A 26,588-nucleotide genomic window follows, 5' to 3' on the forward strand; every position below is an offset into this window, starting at 1 on the left:
TCCACGTTACTTCGCTTACACAAGTCACTATACTGCGCCAATAATGGCTCTACAATATTATAGTCGTATCTAAGTAGCCATTAGCTATCTGTAACGATACACTGCTAGTAGGTCTGTGTACAACTGTACCGGACGTATCACGCTCTCGCTCTGCTGCTTCTCCTGTTCTGATACTGCCGACTCGTTATGTTACTGCTTGCACCGTCTACAATATATATACTTAAACTGATCTCTATAGAGCTCAGCCGATTCACCTGTCCAGAATCAATGCGCCTGCTATGGGCAAGTCTGAACTTGTCTGAACATGTCTAGAAACCATGTCTAGGGGGGCTCGTCTCTGGCGCCTACAACGTCAAGGGCGGGACCCAATGAGGCGAGCAAAGAATACTATTATGCAAACGGATGACGTAAAGATTCAGATTCAGATTCAGAGTTTTATTTGCCACATGGAATCATACACTCAGATTTTCTTCATTACACAATCATAAATAACATTCCATGGACAAAAGGAGCAGGAAGAAGAATAAATCTTATAATTACCTGCCCCTTATTCCTAAACAAAAAAAAAGTATTTTCTTAATGGTCGGTGTACAACCTAATTTATACAAATAATAATTTATACCATTATACAGAAACTCATAATCCACAGTTAAACAAAGAAAAAATTAAATAATAATAATAATAATAATAATAATAATAATAATAATAATAATAATAATAATAATAATAATAATAATAATAATAATAATAATAATAATAATAATAATAATAAGAATAAGAATAATAATAAGAATAAAAGAAAGAGAGAAAAAAAGAAAAGAAAGGATCTCACTATTCAGATCACATTTGATTTTCATACTGACTAAATATTTCTTTTTTATAATTTTTTTTGAATTGATAAACACTTTTACATCCCTTAAGCTCGCTATGGAGAGAATTCCACAACTTTACACCAATAACTGAAGGACACATCTGTTTAAGTGTGGTACGTGCAAACTGATGTTTAAAATTGTATTTTCTCCTACTAAACTCACTTTCTAAATGAAAAAGATTTTGTAGTTTTTCTGGCAGTGTATTATTTCTTGCCCTAAACATAATTAACATTGTTTGAAACTTAACCATGTCTTCAAGTTTAATTATTCTAGATTTAATAAATAATGTATTTGTGTGTTCTCGATAACTCACTTTATGTGTGATTCTTATGGCCCTCTTCTGTAGTATATATAATGGTTTTATATTGGTCCCATAAGTATTCCCCCATACTTCAATACAATAACTGATATAAGGTGAGATGAGTGAACAGTAGAGTGTTCTCATTGCCTCATACTCTAACACATCCTTTACTTTATTCATAACAAAAATACTCTTGGACATCTTTTTTTTAACGTGTGCTATGTGCGATTTCCATGTTAATTTATCATCCATAATCACACCAAGAAAACGAAATTCACTAACTCTCTCTATATCAACTCCATCTATTGTCAGTACTATATTTTCATCTAGTTTTCGATTGCCAAAAATCATAAATTTAGTTTTTTTCAGATTCAGTGATAGCTTATTTACATCAAACCATTTCTTTAGCTTTGACATTTCATACACAATATATTCTGCTAGTTCCTTTAAATTATTTCCAGAGCAAAAAAAAATGGTATCATCAGCAAACAAGACAAACTGTAATAGTTTTGAAACATCACAAATATCATTAATATATAAAAGAAAGAGTTTGGGCCCCAAAACCGAACCTTGCGGTACCCCACATTCAATTTTCATATATATATATTATATTATATTATATAAACAATATACAAGTTATACAAAATAATAAACGCATACTTTCAGTGTTAATCTGGACCTTCAGAACAATTATACTATTCTTAAAGTGACCTTTCCTTTTGTAAAGTGACCATAAGTGTGAGCGTGTGCAGCATGAGTGTGTGTGTGCTCATGTTAAAGTGGCTGCTAGTGTGTGAGCGTGTACAGTGTGTGTGTGTTGTGTGTGTGCTCATGTGTGCTTGTGTGTGGAGAGTTCAGTGTTCAAGGCTCTGATGGCCTGGGGGAAGAAGCTGAGCCGAAGTCTCTCTGTCCTAGTTGCTGGTGTTCGCAGGCGTTTGCCTGACCGCAACAGCTTGAACAGGCTGTTGTTGGGGTGGTGAGGGTCTTTCATTATTCTGCAGGCTCTGGATTTGCACCTCTTGTTGTATAGGACCTGCAGGGGTGGTAGTGCAATACCCGTGGTACGCTCGGCTGGGCGCACCACTCTCTGTAGGGCCTTCTTGTCCTGTGCCGTGCTGTTTCCATACCAGGCAGTGATGTTTCCAGTCAAGATGCTCTCTACAGCTCCGGAGTAGAAGGACTGGAGTATCTTCCCAGACTCTGAACTTCCTTAACTGTCTCAGGTGGTAGAGGCACTGCTTCGCCTTTTTTACGACTGAGTCTATGTGTGTTGTCCATGCCAATGTACAGTTTTGCTTGTAAAGTTGTACATTGTCCCCCACACACCCACCCCTCCTACCCAACCCCTCCCCCCCCACCCCACCCACCCAACCACCTCCAATGTACAGTCCCCCCCCACCCACTCAACCCCACCCCACCTACCCAACCTCCTCCAATGTACAGTTTCTATGTCAAATTCATATACTCTCTTTTCTGGACCCTTTTTGTATCACAAACAGTACTGTATTTGCAAATCTGGTATGTCATAAATGTATAGATGTAGCAGTACTGTCTATCTGTATGTCGTGTATGTCATATATGTTATGATGAATTGAAAATAGGGGACCCTGATGTAAACAAGACGAAAGTCTTTCTCTGATCTGCATCCCCTTAACAATTGTATGTATTGAGCTGTACTGTACTGTACCCATTCTGCAATCTGTTAATAAAGTTCTCAATCAATCAATCAATCAGATCCTCTGAGATGTGGACCCCCAGGTACTTGAAGCTGCTCACCCTGTCCACGGTAGCCCTGTTTATCTTCAGTGGTGTGTGTGTCCCCTGCTGTCTCCTCCTAAAATCCACGATCAGCTCCTTGGTTTTACCAATGTTCAGGAGCAGGCTGTTGTCCTGGCACCAGCGTTCCAGTACCTCAACCTCCTCCCGGTAGGCCTTCTCGTCGTTGTCCGAGATCAGCCCCACCACCACTGTGTCGTCCGCAAACTTCACTATAGAGTTGAAGCTGAACCTGGCCACACAGTCATGTGTGTATAGTGAGTACAGCAGGGGGCTCAGAACACAGCCCTGGGGGGACCCGATGCTCAGGGTGATGGTGTTGGAGGTCTGACCCCCCACCCTGACCGCCTGGGGCCTTTCACTCAGAAAGTCCAGTATCCAGGCACTCAGACCCAGCTCGATCAGTTTGTCCACCAGTCTGGTGGGGACTATGGTGTTGAACGCTGAGCTGTAGTCAATGAACAACAGTCTCACATAGCCCCCCTTCTGGCGGTCTAGGTGAGAGAGGGTGCTGTCAAGGACGCGAGAAGTGGGTCAGACTTGGGGGTCTGGGAGTCGGAGATAAATAATAATAAAAATAACGTCATATTAAATGCATGCGCGAAGCGCATCATTCGTGATTTTCCATTCATTTGAAAGATCAATATTTTACACTACAACAGACAAACTTGAACACCAACATGTGGACAGTTCACACACGAAATGCAGCAGTTTTTTCTCTAATCAGATGAAGATTTATTGTCGATAGACGCAAGCGGCAACAACTAGCGTTTGGACTTTCGTTTCGCACACCGCACAGGATCTGTGTGTGTGTCTGTGTGTGTGTGTGTGTGTGTGTGTGTCACTGTCGCAACAACAATCGCTGCCGGAGCGATAATAACACACATTACCTATTCCGAAGACGGTAAAACACCGAAGGTGGTCTTGCGTTCAGTAGTGGTGGAAATAAACTCCTTCATGACAACATGAATGTCCAGTGAGTCCAGAATATCCTGATGCATATGCTGCAGCAAGTCCAGGTTATTATTATTAAAGAAATCAGATCTTTTCGGAGACACAAGTAAACACACTCTCCACTTCAGTCAGTCCTCCCTCTCTGCAATTCGTTCCCGCATACAACATCGCCGACAGATATATTCCTTTACTGCGAATTGTCCCAAAACAAAAACTATTCCAGGCCGCTATTTATTTTACCAACGGATTTCCAGTTCCGCGTTGACGCTTCCAGGCCGCGTCTATTCGAATCCCAACCGGTTCATGAGTCGGCTACACGCTGTTTTTGTGAGGTTTTGTCCGCTCCCCACCCACACGCTCCGTTCCTTTAAGGTACTTTGTTGAGTAATTGCATTCCCCGCCACGCTCCGTTCCTTTAAGGTTCTGTGAGGATTCTGTGATGATTGGTCCGTGGCCAAACGCACACTTCTAAGTCAAGTATCAATTACCATCACGCACCTGATGTGTGTTCTAATCAGCGCCCCAGAGGGCTTTATATACTCTGTTCCCCCTAATATCGATGTTGGATCGTTTTGAATATTCCCTGCATCTGCCTTTCTTTCCCGTTGCTGTCTGTTGCTCCCCAGGACTCTCGTGAAGTATCCCTGTTGGAGAACCTGATTCCCCGTACGAAGCTACGCCTCGTTTATCTGCCCGCTTTACGCGTTGCGCTCTGGTGAGTTTTTGGAAACAGTCTTTTTTGGATCAATCGTTTTTGTGTGTTTGTGAAACACCGAAGAGATCCCGTTTTTGTTATACTGTTCTCACCTATTTTTTGTTGTTGGATTTACACGTTGGATTACCGTATTGTTTTTTTCTCTGGACACTGCTAACTGTGTGTCACACCGAAGATCAAGTCACTTGGATTTATTGTTTGGATCAGTCACCTCTCTGTTTCTATTGTGCGCTGAGCTAACTGGGATTTCTCTCTCTCTCTCCGCTTCCACCCTGAGTGTATGCTGGGGGGATCTGCAGAGCGGCTCAGACATCACAGGCAAATTCCTCACCATCACCTTCTGGGAGAATCTGCAGAGCCGCAAACATTCTTCACATGCCAGATTCCCCGTTTGTTCTGTTCTCCACCTAATTCAATCTTGTGACTCTGTGAATAAACACGCCCTTGTTTTTGGCTAACTCGGAAACAACTCTCTCTGTGCCGTTGCGTTTGGGGTCGGTTACAAACCCTAACATTACGATCCAACCACCATGACGACCCCAGCCGACACAGAGAGAGCCCCTGCAGCTTGCCAGGCCTCTACTACCAGCATGGCCCCAGTCTGCTAGCTTAGCCCCGGCTGCTAGCACAGCCTCTATGTTAATGCAGCCCTTGCAGCTAGCATAGGCCCTGTAGCTAGCCATGCCCAGGCAGCTAACCCAGTCCCTCTGCTAGCCCCACTTTACGTGTAGCTTCCCCAGCTAGCATGGCCTCCACTTTGTGTGTAGCGTTCCCACAGCTAGGACTGCCCTTTCAGCTAGCTTGTGCCCAGGCAGCTAGCCCTGCCTCATCGCCTGGTCCGGCTCCCTCGCCTGGCCCAGCCGCTGGCCCGGTCCAGCTTCGACGCCCGGCCTCCACGCCTGGTCCGGCTCGCCATCGCTCCCTATTCCACGGGGGGATGGCGTGTTCTCCCTCGGACCCTGGCTCGCCGTCGCTCCCTATTCCACGGGGGGATGGCGTGTTCTCCCTCGGACCCCGGCTCGCCATCGCTCCCTATTCCACGGGGGGATGGCGTGTTCTCCCTCGGACCCTGGCTCGCCGTCGCTCCCTATTCCACGGGGGGATGGCGTGTTCTCCCTCGGACCCTGGCTCGCCGTCGCTCCCTATTCCACGGGGGGATGGCGTGTTCTCCCTCGGACCCCGGCTCGCCATCGATCCCTATTCCACGGGGGGATGGCGTGTTCTCCCTCGGACCCCGGCTCGCCATCGCTCCCTATTCCACGGGGGGATGGCGTGTTCTCCCTCGGACCCCGGCTCGCCATCGCTCCCTATTCCACGGGGGGATGGCGTGTTCTCCCTCGGACCCCGGCTCGCCATCGCTCCCTATTCCACGGGGGGATGGCGTGTTCTCCCTCGGACCCCGGCTCGCCATCGCTTCCTATTCCACAGGGGGATGGCGTGTTCTCCCTCGGACCCCGGCTCGCCATCGCTCTCTATTCCACGGGGGGATGGCGTGTTCTCCCTCGGACCCCGGCTCGCCATCGCTCCCTATTCCACGGGGGGATGGCGTGTTCTCCCTCGGACCCCAGCTCGCCATCGCTCCCTATTCCACGGGGGGATGGCGTGTTCTCGCCCCGGTCCCCTGGGACCCCCTGTGTTCTGCGCTGCCCGTCTGCAGCATCCGAGGAGGAGGAGGATTCCTTTCAGAGCGGCAGAGCCCTACTCGGTGTAGGGACAGAAGAGGATCCCCGTGCCCGGCCCCCGCCGTTGGATTCCAGTCCCGGTCTCCGGCCTCCCTCGCCGGTCCTCTGTCCCCGTGCCCGGCCTCCGCTGTCGGGCCCCTGTCCCCGTCTCCGGCCTCCCTCGCCGGTCCTCTGTCCCCGTGCCCGGCCTCCGCTGTCGGGCCCCTGTCCCCGTCTCCGGCCTCCCTCGCCGGTCCTCTGTCCCCGTCTCCGGTCCCCCTCTCCGGGCCTCTGTCTTTGTCCCCCTCTCCAGTGCCCCTGATCGCCGGCTTCCTTCGGTCCCGTCCGGGCAGGCCGGGGCCGAGTGGGTCGCCGGGTGGCTCCCGTGGAGGGGGGGGTACTGTGAGGTTTTGTCCGCTCCCCACCCACACGCTCCGTTCCTTTAAGGTACTTTGTTGAGTAATTGCATTCCCCGCCACGCTCCGTTCCTTTAAGGTTCTGTGAGGATTCTGTGATGATTGGTCCGTGGCCGAACGCACACTTCTAAGTCAAGTATCAATTACCATCACCCACCTGATGTGTGTTCTAATCAGCGCCCCAGAGGGCTTTATATACTCTGTTCCCCCTAATATCGATGTTGGATCGTTTTGAATATTCCCTGCATCTGCCTTTCTTTCCCGTCGCTGTCTGTTGCTCCCCAGGACTCTCGTGAAGTATCCCTGTTGGAGAACCTGATTCCCCGTACGAAGCTACGCCTCGTTTATCTGCCCGCTTTACGCGTTGCGCTCTGGTGAGTTTTTGGAAACAGTCTTTTTTGGATCAATCGTTTTTGTGTGTTTGTGAAACACCGAAGAGATCCCGTTTTTGTTATACTGTTCTCACCTATTTTTTGTTGTTGGATTTACACGTTGGATTACCGTATTGTTTTTTTCTCTGGACACTGCTAACTGTGTGTCACACCGAAGATCAAGTCACTTGGATTTATTGTTTGGATCAGTCACCTCTCTGTTTCTATTGTGCACTGAGCTAACTGGGATTTCTCTCTCTCTCTCCGCTTCCACCCTGAGTGTATGCTGGGGGGATCTGCAGAGCGGCTCAGACGTCACAGGCAAATTCCTCACCATCACCTTCTGGGAGAATCTGCAGAGCCGCAAACATTCTTCACATGCCAGATTCCCCGTTTGTTCTGTTCTCCACCTAATTCAATCTTGTGACTCTGTGAATAAACACGCCCTTGTTTTTGGCTAACTCGGAAACAACTCTCTCTGTGCCGTTGCGTTTGGGGTCGGTTACAAACCCTAACATTACGATCCAACCACCATGACGACCCCAGCCGACACAGAGAGAGCCCCTGCAGCTTGCCAGGCCTCTACTACCAGCATGGCCCCAGTCTGCTAGCTTAGCCCCGGCTGCTAGCACAGCCTCTATGTTAATGCAGCCCTTGCAGCTAGCATAGGCCCTGTAGCTAGCCATGCCCAGGCAGCTAACCCAGTCCCTCTGCTAGCCCCACTTTACGTGTAGCTTCCCCAGCTAGCATGGCCTCCACTTTGTGTGTAGCTTTCCCACAGCTAGGACTGCCCTTTCAGCTAGCTTGTGCCCAGGCAGCTAGCCCTGCCTCATCGCCTGGTCCGGCTCCCTCGCCTGGCCCAGCCGCTGGCCCGGTCCAGCTTCGACGCCCGGCCTCCACGCCTGGTCCGGCTCGCCATCGCTCCCTATTCCACGGGGGGATGGCGTGTTCTCCCTCGGACCCTGGCTCGCCGTCGCTCCCTATTCCACGGGGGGATGGCGTGTTCTCCCTCGGACCCCGGCTCGCCATCGCTCCCTATTCCACGGGGGGATGGCGTGTTCTCCCTCGGACCCCGGCTCGCCATTGCTCCCTATTCCACGGGGGGATGGCGTGTTCTCCCTCGGACCCTGGCTCGCCGTCGCTCCCTATTCCGCGGGGGGATGGCGTGTTCTCCCTCGGACCCTGGCTCGCCGTCACTCGGAAACAACTCTCTCTGTGCCGTTGCGTTTGGGGTCGGTTACAAACCCTAACAGTTTTAATAACACTGCATTATCGAGACAGCGCCCCTATGGATCTGGCAATGAATTCCAAGAATAGGGTAAATCTGCAGTGCCGTTCCGCTCTATGACATTGAGTAGCGTCGGTATTCCAATGGAATAAAGGCCAAAACCACCTTGCAGTTGCAGTTACCCTCCCCGCCAGCAGGGGGTGCTGGAGCACCCGTCGCACCCCCACTTCTCGCGTCCTTCACTGCTGTGCAGTACTTGGGAGACCGCATCATCAGTGGACCTGTTTGGCCTGTATGCTAATTGCATAGGGTCCATATCACTGGGGAGGGAGGCACAAATGTTTTCCTTGACCAGCCTCTCAAAACATGTCATGGCCACAGAGGTGAGTGGCACCGGTCTGTAGTCATTGAGACCTAGAGTTACATCAGAATAAGTGGTGGTCCACCCGTCACCTCTCACTTTACCATGACTGCACATAAACCTGGCACACAACATACTTGTTCACATATATCATTTTTCTTTCACTCTAAGGAAATATGTCTCACATACAGTAGACCCCCCCAGTACTTTGTGGAGACGAAGATGCGAGGCCCGTCTGTGGACCTGCTGATGAGTACCAGTCTTCTCCTGACATATAAAATCAGTTTTTCACATTAGGATCTAACAGCCCAACAGGCCACCTTGTTTATGGTTTGATTCAGTTTTAGTAGAATGTGAAAGACATGAATGATGTGACATACTATAAAATCAGTTTATTTACAGTGCAATGAAATAGTTCTGGATTACTGTACAGTTCAAAGTAATGTTTACCTTCTGTTGGTATCCACAGTTTAAAACCTGAGTCTTCCCTCTTGTCTGACACCCACTCTTAATGGTTTATATGGTATATATCAGTAAACACAATGGGTTTGATAAGCGATTGTTTTGATAATCAACCATGTGAGAAATTACTGTATATCAAGTGCAATGCTGCATATTTCCATCTCTAGATTCCACATACTATAAATACTGCCAACAATGTAGAATGCATTACAGTTACCAGGAATGGAAAGATTGTACATAACTTCAACGACATTGATCTACCCTTGTGCCTTTACTTTAGGAATGTTACAGGTTAGAAACTGGCTGACAACTTATTAAATGTACATGGAAATTTGAGGCTCTTACAGATTGAAACTTTATTAACAGATGCAGAATACAATACAGTACGACTCAAGACACAGAACATGCAAAATAAAAAATGAACACAGATTTGAGGGCGAATAGAGTTACGAGGTTTAGACAGATGATCTGTTTAATGCTTTCTCTTTTACAAGTCGATTATTCATTTCAATATATAGAATATTCGTTGACAGCCCTACAAGTACAATTAGTTATTGCACACTACATCACCCCTGAGTGGAACATGGAAAGCCAAACTTCCCCCACTGTACCGAAAACCCGTACCGAACTTCAAAACCGAGGTACGTACCGAACCGTGGTTTTTGTGTACCGTTACACCCCTATTTCCCATTGTTTACTTTGCAAAACCACACACACATGGAGGATTATCTACAGAGTTGATTTATGTGCCAAACCTTGTCATACCATTGCCATTGTCCTTTTCCTTCCTTTAAAGTGTCCTTTTCTTGTGTGTTTAAAGTGACCTGTGGTGCGTTTGTGTGTGTTTTTCCTCTTTTTAACTTCTCTGTACGTCAAGTCATTTCCCTTTTAGAGTTTTAATTAGTTTCCATTTTTTACCTCTGTGCCATCTGACCGCTTTTTTTATTGTGTATTTTATCCAGCAGTGCAGTGATGTTTCCTATTTATTAGACGTGCTGTGTGTGTGCTCTATAGAGGTGTAGTACTGATTTTGTCTGCAATATTATTTTGAATTACTAGTAATGGTGGTCTAGATTGGTCCAGTTGGGTATGATCCCTTTTTAGTGTTTTTATTTAATAAAGTGTCAAATCTTGGGAATACAAAAACCTCTGTTGTACGCCTGTTCTTTTATTAGAAACCCTGTGTGGTCTGGGAACTCAGAACATAAATGTGTAACAATGAATGAGGGTCTCTCCCCTTAACAGAGAGTGGCACAGTTTCTATAGTCAACCATTAAGGTTACATTTGGCATGCGCACTATGAAGCCCCGCCTAACAAAACAAGGTAAGCCCCGACGCCCCGCCCACGCACAGTAAAACCAGGTACAAGCCCCGAACACCCGCCTCAAACCAAGTACAAGCCCCGAAGCCCCGCCCAGACGTTGGGCTTGCGGCTCTGCAGATATACCCTACTCGTTCAGACACCAAACCCCAGGAGGAGGGTGCAGAGCCTTCTAAAAGATTATATTATTATAATAATCATTATAAGGCTCTGGTAGGGTGTATCTGCAGAGCCGGAGAACGCTGGTTCCAACCGGTTCCAACCACCCACCGCTTTGGGCTAGTGCGCATGCGGATGGACAAATAAATAATAATAACAATAGATTGAATTTGTAATGCACTTTTTGTTCTCTGGGATCCCAAAGTGCTACACTACAGGGTTAAAACATAGTTAAAAAAATAAAGAAAATTGTTATTAGTAAAACAAATAAAATAAAATACAGAATAAAAATAAGATAAAAATAGAACATAGTTAATTAAAAACATAGTATAAACAGACAATTTAAAAACAACAGCACAAGAAAATTAAAATAAAAAGCTAACAGTCAAAGGCCTTTTTGAACAGGTAGATTTTCAGGCCTGCTTTAAAAGAGTCCAGGCTCTGTGGTGCCCTCAGCTGGATGGGGAGGCTGTTCCACAGGCGTGGTGCAGCCGTGCAGAAGGCTCGGTCACCCATGGTGCAGCGCCGGGTATTGGGGACCTGAGGGAGCAGGCTACCTGCGGATCTGAGGGTGCGGGTGGAGGATTGTGGAGTGATGAGTTCCTGAAGGTAGAGGGGCGCGTGTCCGTTTATGCAGTTATGGGTGATCATCAGGATTTTGTAATTGATCCGGGATGAGACGGGGAGCCAGTGTAGTGAGTGGAGGATGGGGGTTATGTGATCGTGTTTACGGACTCTCATCAGGATCTTGGCAGCGCTGTTCTGGATGTATTGCAGCTTTTGGATGCTCTTGCCAGGAATCCCGATGAAGAGTCCGTTACAGTAGTCCAGTCTTGAGGAGATAAAGGCATGGACAAGCTTCTCTGCATCTGACAGGGTTAGAGTGGGACGGAGTTTTGATATATTTTTTAGGTGATAGAATGAGGTCTTGCAGAGGTGTTTTATGTGGATGTTGAAGGTCAGGTGGGGGTCAAACCGAACCCCCAGATGTGTGACTGAGGGGGAGAGGGGACATGCGGTTTACGGCTACAGATTGCAGAATGGGTACAAATACAGTACGGCTCAATACACACAATTGTTAAGACGATGCAGACCAGAGAAAGACTTTCGTCTTGTTTACATCAGGGTCCTGTGAGTTAAGATCCATTTATTCATGTCCCTAGATACATTTATCCATGTCTTTTTATTATCATGTCTTCATGTAAATCTCCCCCCACCCCCACCCCACAGCTTATATGAGAAATATGAAAAAAATAAACAGTGTAAACTATTTAGTTAGACGCTCGCAAAGTGCTGTGACTTTCCACATATATATTCCATATAACGTTCTAATTACATTTTCCTGAAGTCATTTAGAAATTTCAGAAACCGTGCCAGATAAAACGGGTACTTTTAGGAAAAGTCATTGAGTGACAGAGCTGGAGCTCGACCGAGTGACGAGGGGGGTGACGAGGAGGGGGCAGCGGTGGCCTAATGGCTAGAGAAGCGGGTTTGTGACCGGAAGGTCGCCGGTTCGATGCCCGGGACCGGCAGGAAAAATCTGCCGCTGAAGTGCCCTTGAGCAAGGCACTTAACCCCCAACTGCTCCAGTGGAGTTGCTCAGTGGCCAATGGTGTCAGACTGTGGTTGTAGTGGGCAGCTCCCAGGTATGAATGGAACTGTGTGAATGTGAAGCAGGGCGTAGCTGAAAAAGAGCATCTGTGCTCAGCGCACCTACCATGGGTAAATAAAGGTTAAACAAACATTTATTGACCCCTTGTCGGCTGTGCTAGTGTTAATAAAAATGTCAATCAATCAAAAGCGTGTGTACATCTCAGCCGGTCTGTGGCTACTGTAGTGGTCAAGATCTATTTGTGACCGGAAGGCCAGTGCATCTGTTACTAAGAGTCACAGGCACAGACCAAGGACTGATGAGACGACGGTTTTGGCTGAACAGAGGAGCTAATGACAGGATCCGTCCTTCAGACGCCTGCCTGTCCTTCTGAACCACCAGGAGACGGACTGTAATTCTAGATCTTGGCTGTTTTAACTGTCACCATGTATAGTCGGTGAGAGCCGCCTCATTCACTCCAACACCAACCAGAAGTTATAAAAGCCATTGTGACGGAAGGAGCTGGACGCACTCCTGCTGAGTCCAGAGCCAAGTAGAACCTGTGTCCACTCTCAGCTGTTTGTGTAAATACTCTGTAATATTGAATATTCACTCTGTAATAAATCTTCTGATTGCTAAACCCTCTCCTCATCCTTCAAGGTCAATCTAAAGAACGCGACAGTCCCCAATTTTCAATTAATCAAGACATTTATGACATACAAGACATACAAATATACAGTACTGTTTAACATACTACATAGTACATACTATGTCCTTCTGTATGTATTAGTTCGCATATATACATGTATTCATCAACTAACATTCAAAGATATACATTCATAAATGATTAATACATTATTTTATTTATTTATTTAACATTTATTTATCCAGTGGAAACTCATTGAGAATACCCTGAAGACTCTGGCAGGAGCACTCATTCAAGGGTACTACGACTATGCTTGCACCTCATGGTACCAAAGCACCTCAAAGGCGCTAAAAACAAGATTACAAACATCACAAAACAAACTGGTCAGACTTCTTCTTGACCTTACCCCTAGAACCCACCTCACCCCTGCCCACTTTGACAACCTAGGATGGCTTAGAGTATATGACAGAGTACAGCGACTTGCAATGGGCCTGGTCTACAAGATACACTACACGACCAAGGTACCCATGTACATGTCAAAATACTTCCCAAAGGTCAGTGAATACCACAACCACAACACAAGGAAGCTCAACAAATCATGTTAAACAAAGATTCGGCTCAAACAAGGGACTAAACACGTTTCGCAATTATGCCACATCAATGTGGAATGCCCTACCCAAAGCTGTAAAGGAATGTGAATCCCTACCCACATTCAAAACCGCTCTTAAAGAGCACCTACGGGAGGCTGCAATTCTAAACTGGCCACCGTAAATGTCCAAACCACCCACCCCCTCCTAATAGACAGTCTCCTCCCCACCGCATGTATATATTCTCTTCCTTTTTCTGGTCTTCATCCTCTTAGCAGTTGTTAGTATTGAGCTTTACTGTATTCTGCAATCTGTTAATAAAGTTTTCAATCAATCAGACTGACAGGTGAGCTATAGCTGCTGGTCACAGCTCAAAGCACATGTAGGCCTCTGCTACATCTAGTGGTCACATGAGTGAATCTCAGCTTGTCCTTGTACCCGTTGCTCATCAAGTCATAATATACGCTTGATAAAAAAGGTAATAATTCACAATATGTTTGAAAAATTACTTTACTTTCAAAGACCTTCATTATTTGAGTACAGCAGACAATTTGAACAATGTAACGTTACACAGTTTGTTTCTTGAATAAGATTATACATGCTTTTCTATCCACATGAACGGCATGGACGGTAGCAATAAATATAGGCCAGGACTGTACAACAGTTAATCTTATAAGGCCAAAGAAAAGAGCAAGACAACTGCTACACAGTTGACGTTTGTAAATTAGACGTTTCGAGGCGACACACATTACGCTTTCAAAGACGTGAAAGACCAGTGTCCGAGAACCAGTGGTTGATTTTCTTTACATTTGTGGCATTGCATGGCAAGGTTAAAGGTGCTGTACGTGGTATTTTATTGTTAAAATAAAGTGGTCTTCAGTACATTAAAATAATAGCTCTCCATTCCAACAGCCATCACTGATGTAGAGTCAGGTCAGTAACATGAGTCCAACAGCCATCACTGATGTAGAGTCAGGTCAGTGACATGAGTCCAACAGCCATCACTGATGTAGAGTCAGGTCACTAACATGAGTCACCCAGTCCCTCCGCTCTGCAGTAAACACAAAATACATTTTCTGGTATCCAATCAGGAGAGAGAACTCCACACTGCAAATGGTCTGACAAAAATAAGAAATAATGTGCTTGAAACAAGTAAAATAATCTGCCAGTGCAGTAAGCAAATTTGTCTTGAAAAGATTTCTTGAAATAAGTAACAATATCGAGGGTTCTCTCTCCTGATTGGATAAAGAGGGAAGGGATACCAGAACATTTATTTTGTGTTTACTGCTGAGTGGAGGCAGGGCCGCCTGGGAGAAATGCGAGGCCCTGTGCGAGATTTAAACGCGAGGCCCCTTAGAGAAGAAGAAGAGAGAGAGAGAGAGAGAGAGAGAGAGCATGTGTGTTAGAGAGAGAGCATGTATGAGAGAGATAAGCAAAGATGACCCCCTAAAGGATATTCAACTTTTAATGAAAGAACAAAACAGAAGGAAAAGATAACTTCACAAAGGCAACATGAATATACATAGATCCAAAAGGACAAAGATCAACACTTAAATCCAAAGAGAAGAGGGTCTATACCAGAGAAAACAAAGCAGCAAGGAGCCAATGGCCGACAGCTAAAGGCTAGCCAGGTAGGCACCCAGTCCCTCCCCAGTCCCTCCGCTCTAGCTAAAGGCTAGCCAGGTAGGCACCCAGTCCCTCCCCAGTCCCTCCGCTCTAGAAATAATGTGCTTGAAACAAGTAAAATAATCTGCCAGTGCAGTAGGGATGGGAATCGAGAACCGGTTCCCGTTGGGAACCGGTTCCTAATTGTCCGATGCCTGGAATCGCGTGACTCCCTTGACTTCCGATTCCCTTATTGATACCACGTGTTTCCGTCCGACGTCACGTATGACGTAACGCCGCACGCGAGTTTGTTTTGGAACGGAGCGATCATGGCTGCAAGAAAAAGACGTTCCAAAGCATGGCTTCACTTTACCAAAGTAGATGAAAACAGCGCAAGTTGCAGCATTTGCAAAACGACCATTTCACATAAGGGGGGAAATACAAGTAACATGCTAAAGCATTTATCAACACGGCATGCCCTTAACGTGCTGGAAGAATGTCGTGTTTTTGATGTCCTGCGGACGAGTGCTGCTGCTGCATCTACCTCCGTTACCGAAGGTACAATGCATTATTATTATAATAACGTTAGCGCCATGCATGCAAACAAAACCTAAATGAAAAACGAATGCTTTCATCATCATCATCACTGTATAAATATTCTCCGATTTCAGATGATGACAATCAGAGTGTATCTAGTGCGGCCAGTGGTTCTCGCGAACCTCAGGAAACCCCTTTCACTTTGGCACAGCAGGGTAAACTCACGCAAGAAAAAGTGAACGAGTTACACCGGGCTGTCACAACATTTGTGGTGAAAGGTTTGCACCCTTATTCCACGGTAGAAGCATCAGAATTTCGGTAGGTGAATTGCTTTCTTAGATGTTACTTGTTATGTCATGTCAGCCTCCGTGTGTGTGTGTGTATCTGTGGCTGTTTGCCTACGTTTTTGAGACAACAAGTCAATTGTGAATATGTTCGGGTGATGCTGTAGCACACACGCTGTGAGGCCTGAGTTGATCCGTGAAGAGTTTCTAATTTAATTTAATTTAGGCAGGCAACTCATGTGTTAGTTGTTTTTACTTTTAACGTTTATTTATACAGGTAGGTAAGTTATTGATAACGAATTCTCTTTTGCAACAACGACCTGTTCAATAGATTCAATTCGTTTAAGAGAATCTCAAATAAATTATTTTATTTACAGTAAGTGTGTAGTTAAAAAAAAGTACAGTTTTTGTATTTTTCTGACATGGGGGGCTCAACAATAAAAGGACAATCAGAAATGTCAAGTTGCATGTTGTTATTCTACCAGCTTAGTTCTGTTGCATTCCCACAATGTTCTGTAGGGAGATGACAAAGGCTCTCAACCCCAAATATAACCCCCCATCCAGAGAGAGTTTAACCAACCGCCTGATCCCTGCATGGTATAACGTTGAGAAGGGCAATTTGATTTTGGAGCTAAAGGATGTAACGAAGACAGCCATCACGGCTGATGGATGGACAAGCTTTAGTCAGGACCACTACCTCACAGTAACAGTGCATTACGTCAAGGAAGGCAAGATAAAGGAGAAGGTCCTCAAAACAAAAGCGGTGTACCAAGCACAGACAGGGACAGTTGTGGCTGAGGAGATTGACGGGATCCTGGAGGAGTTTGGAGTTAGAGAGAAGGTTGTGGCAGCCACCGTGGATAACGCATCCAACATGGATGTAGCCGTGAAAAGGTTACACATCATCAAATTGGGATGTTTCGCCCACACACTGAACCTAGGAGCACAGAAGCTCTATACTTGCACTGCAGTTTCCAAATGGGCTGCAAGGATCCGTGCCGTGGTCGTATGGATGAAAAGATCCCACATGGCCAAAATTGTCCTCAAGGAGAAGCAGCAACTCCTCAGTAAGAATACATTTCAGTACTACTTTACTTTTAGATTATAGCCAACATGCATTGATACGTTAACACTGACATGATGATAAATGAACAGATGGTACATGAATACAAAGAACAAATTAATGGTAATATAATATTGTTTATTGTTATAATAAGTTAACACATGATGATAAATGAACGGATGGTGATCAATACAAATAAATGAATGGTAAATGGTAATATAATATTGTTTATTGTTATATAACTGATGATGTGCTAATATAGATGTGTGTTGGCCTTTCAGACCTGCCCCAGCACATGCTCTTCTTGGATGTGAAGACACGGTGGAATTCTCTCTTTTTAATGATTGAGAGATTCTTCAAGCAGTTCCCCGCCATCCAAGCTGCAGCTATGGACCCACGGCTAAGAAAGTCGATGGAGAAGGACAGGTAAGGGGGCGGGAGATTATGTGAATAATTCAATATGGCTCATTTAAAACTGGGTGGATTAGTAAAGTCATCAGAAGGATTGTTTTAGTTTGTTTAAGCAATATAATTATTTATATTGCAGACTGAACAAAATGGACAATGAGGACTTCAGGAAGGCAGAGGAGTTTGTGCAGCTGATGCGTGTGCTGTACACGTCCACACTCTGTGTCTCCAGTGACAAAAGTCCAACCTGTGGCCAGATTCTTCCCATCCTCCAGAAGTTGCAGGACCATTTTACAGTCCAGGTGGAGGACTCCACATTCGTGAGGAGCATCAAGGAGTTGGTTTGGACCGATCTCTCCAAACGCTACAAGGTACAGTGACTGACATTTATTCATTCATCACGAATATGACGAATAATCACAGATACTAAAGGATATTCACATTCAGTCACATTTTCCCCCCTAATTTTGTGTTACACATGTCCTCCATTTTAAACTTAAGGATGCCGATGTCCAGACCTTCCTGGAGGAGTCCACAGTGATGGACCCCAGGTTCAAATCCAAAATGGATAAGGATGCCATCTGGGACAGGGTGAGGGAAGCAGCAGTGGCAGCAAATACGACAGAGGCAGCCGCAGTCACAGAAGAGGTATTTGAATTTGACAATCCCTTTGATTGTAGCACATTTCTATTGTGGTACCTTTCCCCTCTGGGCTCTGGCTCTGTGGTACTTAAATGGTGAATTTCTTATCAAGCTATCAGAGCAAGAGACACAGACACACAGTGATGATGAGGAAGAAGAGGAGGAGAAGGAAGAAGAAGAAAACTATGTAAGCTTAGCTCATTGTGATGATCATAGATGGCATGGATTAAAATATTAAACTTCAAACTAAATCATTTGGTTATGGTCCATTTAATTTCAGACTCCACCCGTAAAGCAATATAAGACAGCCTTGGCGGAACTGTTTGCAGAGGAGGACAGAGAGCTGCAGACGACAGTCCAACAGCACACCCTGTCCATCACAGAGAGAGTGGATCAAGAAGTCCAGCTGTACAAATGCCTGGCTTCCATCCCCATATCCGGTGACGCTGCTCTCTGGTGGTGGCAAAAGAGAGACACTCTGCCCCTGCTGTCAAATCTGGCCCAAACCCATCTGTGTGTTCAGGCGTCTTCCACCCCGTCTGAGAGGGTGTTCTCCACGGCTGGAGACACCATTAGCCCAGAAAGATCACGAACCCTCCCCGAGAAAGCGGACATGCTTATTTTTTTGCAGAAGAATTGTTAATTTTATTTGCCAGTTTTATTTTTGGTTCCATCTTATTCCCCCCCCTTTTTTTTTTTTTTTTAAAGGAGCACTGTGATTTAACATGTTCAAATGTTATTACCTATTTTTTTGTTTTGGTCTTATGTTATTTAAAATGTTGTGTGGTTTACTGTATATGCTGTATGTTCTGTTCAGAGATTAAGAAATACAAGTAAGTGTTTTATTTTGGTTCCATTTTATACCTGCACTGTAATTGCACTGTAATTTAACATGTTCAAATGTTATTACCTATTTTTTTGTTTTGTTCTTATGTTATTTAAAATGTTGTGTGGTTTACTGTATATGCTGTATGTTCTGTTCAGAGATTAAGAAATACAAGTAAGTGTTTTATTTTGGTTCCATTTTATACCTGCACTGTAATTGCACGGTAATTTAACATGTTCAAATGTTATTACCTATTTTTTATTTATAGATTATTTAAGAAATAAAAGTAAGTTACACTAATAAACCTGTATGTACTTTTTTTTTTTCACCCAACACAAGTTAGCAGGTATCGATAAGGGAATCGATAAAGAATCGTATCGATAAGCAGTATCGATAATGGAATCGTATCGATACAATCCTATCAATTCCCATCCCTAACCATTAATCAGGCAGGAGGCAGTACTGGGTATCAGGCAGTGGCGGTTGGAATGCCCCACGGGCCCCGAGGCGAGATTGACAGCTCGGGCCCCCCCCCCCCCCCCGATATTTATTGTATTATTAAATCTTTTTTTTTTTTTTTTTTTTCCAACATGAAACAAAACATATCACAATACAATAATAATACGTCAAATGTATATACTCTCTTTTCTGGACTCTTTTCGTATCACAAACAGTACTGTATTTGCAAATCTGGTATGTCATGTATAGATGTAGCACTACTGTCTATCTGTATGTCATTATGTTATAATGAATTGAAAATGGGGGACCCTGATGTAAACAAGACGAAAGTGTTTCTCTGGTCTGCATCCCCTTAACAATTGTATGTATTGAGCTGTACTGTATTGTACCCATTCTGCAATCTGTTAAATAAAGTTTTCATTCATTCACCATGATATGTTTAGGTATTTGGCCAGATCCAGCTTGTCTGTGATGAGAGTGTTTTCTGTCTTTATGATTGACTATCATCATTAGATATTTCAGTTTCGTTATTACAGTAGTTGGCTAACAGTACTAACTGGCTAACAGTACTAACTGGCTAACAGTACGTTAGTTGACTAATACCAGAGTCAGAATTGGGTAATATGCCGACTACTGGCAGTGATGCGACCTATGTTACCACATAACTTTTGTCATCTCTGGTACTATGCAGTGCACTATGCAAAACGGCAAAGAGATAGGTAACGTTTGTTAAGTGCCAAATTACCATCATCATGATACACCCTCACATAATTCACAAAGTGTTCACGTGCGCCACCCATGTGGTAACCTAGAAATACCATAGATTGTGGCTAGGTGGTAACGTATATGTTTTCTATGATCACTATGAATTGAAAATGGGGGACCCTGATGTAAACAAGACAAACGTCTTTCTCTGGTCTGCATCCCCTTAACAATTGTGTGTATTGAGCCGTACTGTATTGTACCCATTCTGCAATCTGTTAAATAAAGTTTTCATTCATTCATTCATTCACATTACGTTAGTTAGCATCCAAGCTAGCGTGATAACGTTAGTAGTTAGCTTACCTGCAATAATGTTGTCATCGTCCTGGACAGATAAGACTTGTTAAATCATAATATATCCACACTTTGTGCTGGTCCTCGGTAAATGTCCCCTTTAGCTGCTCGGCGTCGTCGGATTTTAATACACCATGGTAGCGGTGGTGATGTTTCAGGTGACTTATTATGTTGGACATAGCTTGTAGCAACATTAGCAAGCGATATTTTTCTCTGATGTCGCGTTCACGTTACGTGGGAAGAAGCGGAAGAACCAGAGGACATCTCGTTGCTACAACTAGGAAGCCTTCACGCATTGACTCGATCAAAACGCCCACATCCATACTTCCGCAATTCGTGACGCGAAGTGGGAGATATCGGGGTCTATAAAAAATCCCATATGTCCTAGTAGGAATTACAACTAGGAGGCTGACGTGAATGGTTTTTCCCAGTCGGAAGCTGGTTCTTCCGATTCTTCCCACGTAACGTGAACGTGGCACCTCCGCGCTGCTTGTGAGATTTACGTGGCTACGTCACAGCCAAGGAAAGGGAGCGCTGGATTTGTGCAAAACGCCCTGTTCCTAAACCACACGCTATCAGTCGTACTCGTACCACAGTACTGGCAAAACGGGAGGAGCCTAGAATCAAAACAAACGCACCAGTCCCAGTTGCCGTTACCAGTTGCCGTTCGATCCAGTCCCACACGCGAACGGCAACTCCATTCAGTCCCGGGCCTGGGCCCGGGCCCCCCTCCCGCCAGACGGTGGGCGGGCCCTAAGGCAGCTGCCTCTGCAGCCTCGCCTATAGCTCCGCCCCTGGTATCAGGCTCATTTACTGGAGGTCTCTGTGTGACACACATCAGATGCACAATCATTAGGTTTGGTGTGCAGTTGCTCTGTTTCACCTCATAGGCATCCGAAAATACTGTGTTACAAATTACACTATTATACTGTATATATTCTGTTAGGCAGAAACTAAATTAAATTCCATAAACAATCTTAACAAAAATATTAAATATGACCCATATTCACTTCTATAACAAATAGTCTTTGGTGAAAATAAAAACACATTATAATCACACAGTATCATTCTTAACATTCAAATACGGCTTCAGTCACCTTAGAACAACATGTAACTCTGTTGTGTTATAATAATAACAACCACACTAGCCAGACTCAACGTATATATATGAACTGGTGTGGATTAGCTATAAGGCTATTAGACCTACAGGCCTTTCATTACACATATAACAACGTGTTCAAAAGAAACAGACACAAACATCTCCATACCTGTGTTGACACACATCAGATGCAGCATCATTGGGTTTGGTGTGAAGTAGCTTGGTTTCACCTGATAAACAGAACAGAACTTTACGATCCACTCAGCAACCAACTAGCTGCTGCTGCAGTCAAAGCACTGGAGCTGGTAGCTAGTAGCTAGCTAGCTAGTAACAGACAATAGTAGTAGTTGTTGAGAGCTCCCCACTCTTTCCCAAAACAAACAAACACCAAGAGAGCGACCACTCCACCTAATAACGCCCTCGATAATAATATACAACACATTCAATAGCTTACATAAGTCATAGACAACAGCTAGCAGCAAGCGAACTAGTAATAGCCAGCAGCTAGTTCTCCCAATAGGGTCCAGCTGCAGACTCGGAGCCTCGGTCCAGATTGGAACTTCCGCCCTGCCACAGGATTATTACTCCTGTGACAGGGCAATGCGCTGATTGGCGGAAAGTACGGAAGTATCTCGAAGTACGTCTGACGTATCTCGAATTACGTCTGACGTTTCTCTACGTTAGCGAACGTTAAACGTTGTATTCATAAAATAATATAAATTCAGCAGCATGGGGAGGGCCGGGGGGAGGGGAGGTACAGGTAGTATCTCGAATTACGTCTGACGTTTCTCTACGTTAGCGAACGTTAAACGTTGTATTCATAAAATAATATAAATTCAGCAGCATGGGGAGGGCCGGGGGAGGGGAGGTACAGGTAGTAGAAGACATAGAGGTACAGGTCACATAATTATAGTACAGTGGAGAAGTAAAAATAGAATAAAAAGGCAGTGTAAACAATATACAATATTATTAACTCTAATAATAACACGCCTCGCGGGCTCATTATAATACGAGAGCCGTGGGTCTGCATTGTATAGAGCGGATCCCCCGGCCGTATTCAAGCGCTGGAGCGCTTTGCGATGGATCAAACTGTATTAATATAGTAGTAATAATAGTAGTTGGCTAGTTGCACGCTTCTGGCCACCTCCCGCAGTGCGCGCATACACACATACTGTCTGTAGCCTATACAGTACGTGCAAAATTAGTTGTCAAGAGCCAATCGCACAGGTTGCCTCATCTCATCTGGCTCTGCAAATAGATCTAGAGTCTGAATATCATATATAGCCTGCTGATGATCTCTCTCGAGTCAAATCCATTCTGAGAACGGAATGCAGTGCCCGCGACGAGGGTCTTGATTGATTGATTGATTGATTGAAAATTGTATTAACAGATCATGCTGGACCTACAAAAGGCCTTTGACACTGTCAATCACTCCATTCTTGATTGAACATTTTATTAACAGATTGCAGAATGGGTACAGTACAGTACAGCTAGTCGAAAGTTAGTCGAAAATGCTGATTCTGGGGACTTTGAAACTCAAATTACTCAAAAAGTACACAGTAGAAATATTTCATATAATTTGTACAAGTAGTCTAAGAGGTACTAAGTACAACCATGGCAGTTTCATAAAGTGCTTATGGGAAAATCTTTTTTTATCCCACATCAAAGTTAGTCGAAAATGCTGATTCTGGGGACTTTGAAACTCAAATTACTCAAAAAGTACACAGTAGAAATATTTCATATAATTTGTACAAGTAGTCTAAGAGGTACTAAGTACAACCATGGCAGTTTCATAAACTGCTTATGGGAAGAATTGTTTTTATCCAACATCAAAGTTAGTCGAAAATGCTGATTCTGGGGACTTTGAAACTCAAATTACTCAAAAAGTACACAGTAAAAATATTTCATATAATTTGTACAGGTAGTCTAAGAAGTACTAAGTACAACCATGGCAGTTTCATAAACTGCTTATGGAAAAATCTTTTTTTATCCCACATCAAAGTTAGTCAAAAATGCTGATTCTGAGGACTTTGAAACTCAAGTTACTCAAAAAATACACAGTAAAAATATTTCATATAATTTGTACAGGTAGTCTAAGAAGTACTAAGTACAACCATGGAAGTTTCATAAACTGCTTATGGGAGAAATGGTTTTTATCCCACATCAAAGTTAGTCGAAAATACTCATTGTTCTATAAAAAGGACTTTGAAACTCAAATTACTCAAAGTACACAGTAAAAGTAGTTAATATTATTTGTGCAAGTAGTCTTGAGAAGTATTAAGTACAAACATGGCAGTGTAATAAACTACTTATGAAATAATAGAAATGAACCACATGCCATCCTTTACTTTGAAATCCTCACCGGAAGTGTTCCTCTGTGGAATTGTCTGTAGCATTAGTTTAGTGGTCGAATATACTGCGCGTCCTATTGATTCGATGTTCAATAATACTGCACATACGAAACGTCCTATTGATTAGACTAAACGTCCTATTGATTCGATGCGCATTCAATGTCATATTAAGTATTTCTGTAAGATCTACTTGTGAGACTGTGTTCAAAAGTCACGTCGGTTCATTACAACAGCGTCCCAGGCTTGTTTTAATGCATTACCGTAAACCTGGAACTAATCGCGCACTCGAAAAACAAGAGCGGCTGATTTGACCACGCAAAAGCAAAAGACGGCTCACTTGACCGCAGTGAGCTGTTTGGTTTGGTGTGTCTGTTTGCGCTCGTAGGGGGTATCTGCAGAGCCGCAGAGCCAGGCTGGACGGGTATAAGTGGTCTGGACAAGTATAAGTGGTCTGGACAAGTAGTTGCGAATGGGGCGGGGGGGGGGGGGGCGGGGTTCGTCTCGTTTACATAGGTACATTATACATAGACAGTAATGTTACATCTAGACATGTAATAATAGAGTCAGCGTGTCAACAGTTGGAGGATGTGTGTTTAGTTGTCACTTTGTTCCCTCAAAGATGCTGCTGCCAGCAGCTGGAGAACTAATGGCTGCACGACTATTAGGAATGTCTGACTGCTAACTGTGTCTGACTCTTAACCACCAAAACCTGCAGCACCTATAATGTATATCATGCCAGTTAGGGTACAGACCCTCGCCTGAATAATACTGTTTATTTTTCTCATATTTTTTATATTCAGATGACATTTTATTGCCTGTATTTATGTCTTTCTACTATTACCCTGTCCATACCTGTACCCCCCCCCCCCCCCATGACACCTACATTTCTCCTTTAACTCACCTGCATGTACATGGGTGGACACACACACACACACACACACACTCCAGGGTGTTCTCTGACTATAGCTGTTAGTCATCCCGCCTAAATGGTTTAGTCTCTGACCACCTAAAGGACAACTTTTTAATTTTCAGGATTTGTAATCATACTAAATATGTTGTCATCTACGCCGGACGCGTATCGCTGGAAAGAAACTCCGGAGACTGTCTCATGCTTTCCTCCGACGCATGTGTGGCCAGCCTGGCAGCGCAGATTCTCACTGGGAGAGTAACGTGTGGAAGGTCGCACTACCTCTCTCATTGTACTGTACTTGTCTAATAGCCCTTCAAGAGCAACGGGTACAGGGTTGATATGACCCTGATGTAAACGAGACACTAATCTCTCTACCCCGCGCTCGGTTGCTAACTTGCTATTGTTTTTTTACAGTCTGCCGTGAACATGGGAAATAATTGCGACAGCTCTGCTGTACACTGGGAACCTTGGTTGCTATGCCCACACAAAACCGCAAAACTTCACCCTGGACTCCGGTTTTCAAAGACCGGGGTTGCAGTGTAGCAAATCCCCGGTTGTGTGTGGCCGAACAGTGCAACTGCGCACATACAATCATGGTTATATTAAATCCAGCGCTCGTGTGGACTGGGCAACTTGCCTGCCATTACGTTTCGTTCTGAAAAGCGAAACTGACCCTGAAAACGAAACGAAAATGGCCCTGTGTGTAACTGCAGCCGTCTCTGTGCTAACAGTCACGTTTTCAGTACGAGAAGACAAGACAAAACTTCTTTCTCTGGTCTGCATCCCCTTAACAATTGTGTGTATTGAGCCGTACTGTATTGTACCCATTCTGCAATCTTGTTGCAATAAAGTTTTCATTCACACTCAAAATCTGTGTTCATTTTTTATTTTGCATACTAATGTTCTGTGTCTTGAGTCGTACTTGTATTGAAAAACTGATTTTATGTCTGAGGAGAAGACCGGTACTCATCATCTTCGTCTCCACAAAAAGAAAAATGACATGTGAAGTATGTTGTGTGCCAGGTTCAAACAGTGCTGTATATGTACAGTTTATTCCTACTCCTATCCAAGCTCCGGGAGGGTCATCAAAGAGAAGTCGGGTCATCAAAGAGAAGTCGCCTATTCTTAGTCCTTGCCCCACAATGGTGGAATTGTCCTAATAAACTAACCTACACTGTAGCACTCAACACTTTATGAACATTGTTACTGAGACGAAAGTTAAGTTTACTCTATTATTACTAGATCTGGTATGTCTAGATGTAACACTGTATGTGTATGGGTACAAGTTTACTCTATTATTACATGTCTAGATGTAACATTACTGTCTATGTATAATGTACCTATGTAAACGAGACGAACCCCCCCCCCCCCCCCATTCGCAACTACTTGTCCAGACCACTTATACCCGTCCAGCCTGGCTCTGCGGCTCTGCAGATACCCCCTATTGCTCGGCTCCGGCACACGGAAGTGCAGTGGTCTATAGCTGGAGAACTAGCTGCTGGCTATTACTAGTTAGGTTGCTGCTGTTGTCTATGACTTATGTAAGCTATTGAATGTGTTGTATATTATTATCGAGACGTTATTAGGTGGAGTGGTCGCTCTCTTGGTGTTTGTTTGTCTTGGGAAAGAGTGGGGAGCTCTCAACAACTACTACTATTGTCTGTTACTAGCTAGCTAGCTACTAGCTACCAGCTCCAGTGCTTTGACTGCAGCAGCAGCTAGTTGGTTGCTGAGTGGATCGTAAAGTTCTGTTCTGTTTATCAGGTGAAAACCAAGCTACTTCACACCAAACCCAATGATGCTGCATCTGATGTGTGTCAACACAGGTATGGAGATGTTTGTGTCTGTTTCTTTTGAAAACGTTGTTATAATGTGTAATGAAAGGCTGTAGGCCTAATAGCCTTATAGCTAATCCACACCAGTTCAT

The 26,588-nt window shown here is 44.4% G+C and overlaps 1 protein-coding gene across 1 annotated transcript in view; it reads right to left on the reverse strand.

The window, feature by feature from the left end:
• The window catches only part of LOC311233259 (uncharacterized protein), a 61,108-nt gene extending 39,193 nt beyond the window's left edge, over positions 1 to 21,915 (reverse strand). Inside the window, exons 1-3 of the mRNA XM_084320196.1 lie at positions 21,855 to 21,915; positions 21,570 to 21,630; positions 20,940 to 21,124 (exon numbers count right to left, since the gene is read on the reverse strand). The gene's annotated coding sequence lies outside the window, so the exon portion shown is untranslated. The remainder of the gene's footprint in view (positions 1 to 20,939; positions 21,125 to 21,569; positions 21,631 to 21,854) is intronic.
• Between the last annotated feature and the right edge of the window lie 4,673 nt (positions 21,916 to 26,588).

Source organism: Notolepis coatsorum (genome assembly GCF_963971535.1).
Source record: "Notolepis coatsorum genome assembly, chromosome: 8".
Taxonomy (NCBI): domain Eukaryota; kingdom Metazoa; phylum Chordata; class Actinopteri; order Aulopiformes; family Paralepididae; genus Notolepis; species Notolepis coatsorum.